This window comes from Corvus brachyrhynchos, unplaced genomic scaffold (assembly GCF_000691975.1).
Source record: "Corvus brachyrhynchos isolate BGI_N302 unplaced genomic scaffold, ASM69197v1 scaffold155, whole genome shotgun sequence".
NCBI classification, from domain to species: Eukaryota; Metazoa; Chordata; class Aves; order Passeriformes; family Corvidae; genus Corvus; species Corvus brachyrhynchos.
In genome coordinates this window covers 1,034,620-1,038,519 of record NW_008238434.1, presented here as the reverse complement: position 1 = coordinate 1,038,519, position 3,900 = coordinate 1,034,620, and positions in this window count along the sequence as shown.

Genomic DNA, 3,900 nt, shown 5'->3' with positions numbered 1-3,900 from the left:
ACATTGACGAACAAACTCTTTTATCTTTGCTGCTACTTTGAGTCCTTTGATCCTCTTATTTCAAATCTGGATCCAAAAATTCCCAATTTATCTTTATTTTAGGCTCCTGAGAGAGAAAACAATCCTTTAAAACCCATGAAACTCCTGAATAGTAATGAAACCTTGTATTTTGAAAACATTTTTCAATCCCAGCAGCATTCTGAGGGCAAGGCTCAGGACTACTGTTTCTAAAGAAGAGGTGGTTCTCTATTGTATCAATACAGGCTCAAAGCTTGTTGACCTTTTTTGCCTCCTTCCCTGTACAGAAAAGGTTCACTTCAAAGCACCAGGCAAGCCTTGGAGCTCTCCTGTTCACATTTACTCTGCCATTTAAACACCAAAAATATCCACCTTCAAAAGAGTAGTGTGAACCAATGCTTCGGTGGTTTTCTATCAGGCACCCAAATAAAAGAAATCAGTGCTTATATTTGCAAAGCCATTTGCTACATGAGATTACAGGCCAACATGCTGTATTTATAAATTCCTTTGCCTGGCAATATTTGGGGAGCAGCAGGAAGAAAACTTTCAGTAGATAAACAAGCTCTGTGTAATCAGGAAGTTAGTAAAACCCTGTTGTGGAACAGCAGCATAAGCTGCATAAACACTTTTATGTTTCTTGACTGACAAACAAAAGAGAATTTCTAGATTTAAAAAGGGAACAATTAACAGATCAAAGTGAATGAAAAATGCATTTGCTGCCTGCCTTTTAGAAGTTCCCAGCCTGTGAGCCTGCAGGCACAGCCACTAGCAATCACCCACAGCCAGCCAGGTGCCACTACGGACCAGGCAGTGGCAGCACCTCAGAAAACAGGTAATTAAAACATTACAAGGCTTCATAGATCCCTTTATTCATAAGTAGACTAAAAGAACTAAACCAAGCCTTAAACCCATCAGCAGCAAGACCTTATTTCGAGCATAAATATCAGCAAGTGACATCACAGAGGAGAGACTTCACCTCCAATCCAATTTACATTGTCTGATCTGCTCGGGAGACAAACGCTCTTAATTCCTGCAGGGGTAACCTCGGAGCAGTTTCCCAGGCTGATCACCTTGCCTTTGTAGGCCAGGCCAGCTCTGCTAGCCCTGGAGCTGTGACACTGACCTTAGCTGGGCATTTGGGTCACTCCTGGTTGGCCTCGCTGATTCCACACACGGGAGGCCCACAGCAGCTCTCTCACAGGAGGGGAGGGACTGTAAAGCACCTGTGAAGAGCACTCAGCATTGAAGCTACAGAACAACGTAGGCTGCCAACAGAAAAGGCCTTAGCAGGAAAATACATTGGCTGGGTTGATGGGTTGAGATTTTTTTCATAGAATGCATGACTGGGGGTTGTTTGTTTGTTTGTTTGTTTTCTTCACAAGTGTTGTGTGCTATTATAGAAACGTAAAAGCTTAAATCTGATTTTTTCCTGAGCTGCAAACACAATATTTCCCCACCCTCTTTATTCAAACCACTCTAATCAAAACTGTCACTTGCTGTGGGCAGACACTTAGGAAACACAGCAGTTCCCAAAAGTCTGTGGAAGAGTTTATTTTTTTCTTTGCCTACGAGGACCGTATTTCCTTTTAGCCCTGTCATACTGCTCTTTCCACCAGATGGTTTGCTGGTTCCTATTCTAGCTAAGAGGGATTTAACCAGCTTGAATTAATCCTTACAGTTGTCATTGACTAAGTGTTAATGCTCTGACACTTTTAATCCTTAGGGATTTCTTTCCCCTCTGCCCCCACCCTGCCATGTGGAAAAGGAGGGAGGGAGGAGGGCACTCGGGGTGTTGAGCTGACAGAACACAACCCCCTGCTCCAGTTCAGCAACAAAGTTACAGGCACTCACCTGCGTAATCCGTCCCGGGACACTCACGTGGGAGATAAACGACGGCCAAGGAGTTTCTATTACCGTAGGGAATTTTTTTAGGGAAAGGCAAAAATTTGAGTGATTACATGTGAAGCAAGAGCACATGTACGTATGTAAGATTTAGCTTGTCACTTTGTAGCTTACTCGGGGTATTTTGTGTCTTCCACACTGCCCAATTTTTAAAATTTTCCGATTTAATGTATTCCCTGGTTTCTGAAAAGTAGAATTTTATATAAAGTAGCTTTCATCCTGGGCTGCTTTCCTCCTAGAGTCCATATTTCCTTGTTGTACTGTTGAGCTCATGAACCCAGCACACCTGGATGCCCTCTGTGTGCATTAGAAACACCTCCTGGAATCTGGGACATTAGATATCGCTAATCTCCACAAACTCATTATCATGCACACGCCAGATTCACACTGACCTTTTTACCATGCTTGGAACTCAGCTGCACCACTGACAAACTCCCACCTTCCCTTCCCACTGTCCCTCAGGAAAGCATGGGTTACTGGGTGTTCTCAGGAGGTACGGGGATCACCTGGCAGGCATTTACCATTCGGGAAGAGATGATAACGTTTGTCACTTGTTTAGCAACAGAAGCAAATATTCAGGGAAAAAAATTAATTCAGTTAGAATTTAAGAAGCCTCTTTGCTACTGCTGGAGCTCCTCTATAGCAAGCCTTGCCTCCAGAAAACATCTGAGGTCCTTCTGCAGGGCTACAGGCAGCAATCTGGGAAGCATCCATAGAAAGCAGGGCAGTTATTCAGGGGCACTGTTCCCACTGTCCTTGCAGGAAAGCTACATGTAACAGAGAAATTATTTGGACTATTACATCAGAAACCATTTACTAGAGGAGTTATTTTAAACCACACAGCACCAGGTCTGCTTAATTGTGACAAAACACACAGTCAGCCTGCCACCCCTAGATTTGAAAGCAGCTGCATTTGAATTATTTTGAAAAATGCTTTGATTGAAAGATTTATAAATGGTCTCAGCAGCAACCAGACAGCCCTAGACATGCTACCTTCAGTAAACTAAATGTGAAGTTAATTCAGCAGAACTTAGACCATGATCTCACATCCACTGAGCTTAATAACCATTCAGAAGTATGAAACTAATACTTCAGATGTTTGCAGGAAGAAGGTTTTAAATAAACATTTCCAGGTAGTGAATGAACAATTTCAAAAGAAAATATAAGCCTTCTCTGGTTATGGCTGGGATCCCAAAGGAGCCATTCATACTTCCAATTTTATCTTTTCTGTCAGCTGGTTTTTTACTTTTTGCATTAGCATTTTAAGGAGCATAACCAAAGTGTTTTAACAATAGAAGTATATATTTATTCTGTTTTATTCTACTTTTCTGAAAAAAAACACTACTACTCCTACTTTCTAGAAGCAGCAAAGGATTTTTTTCTCAGATTGTTCTTCAAGCAGCAACAGGGCATGCAAGAGTTCTACCCAAAAATGAAGCAGGTGGAAACATGCTGGTCTAACGGAAACCTTAGCAAGGCTGCAGCTGGCATGACCAGCCTCCAGTGGTAGAGTTTGGGTTATATTTATATTTCTCTGTGTGTATAATTTCCAAAGTGCTCTCCTACCCCTCCACATGTTTATACACTTTGTGCCTTCTCTTTTTTCCATATGCCCAACTTTACCTGGACCACTTTTCTTTCCCACTGCACACCTGGGCTCTGGCCTCTCACTCCTTCCACAGAGGAGAAGATGAACAAACACAACTTTTTAATCCACTTCTGTGAATTATGGCTCCAGAATTTATATGTCACATTAATTTTAGCAAACTCTTGTCCACTCTTGAAGTTTTTTGGGGTACAATTTTAAGGTTGAGCCGTTCAGAAACAAAAGTTCTCTTCACCTATCTCTGGGAGCATCTCTAGGAACTGAGATTTTCTCAGTTTTTCTGAGAAAAGGTTTTCTCCTTTCCCATTTGGAGCAAAAGTCTTCATCGCTTCCATCTCTCCCTGTCCAAACTTCTCATGAAATTACAGCTGCGT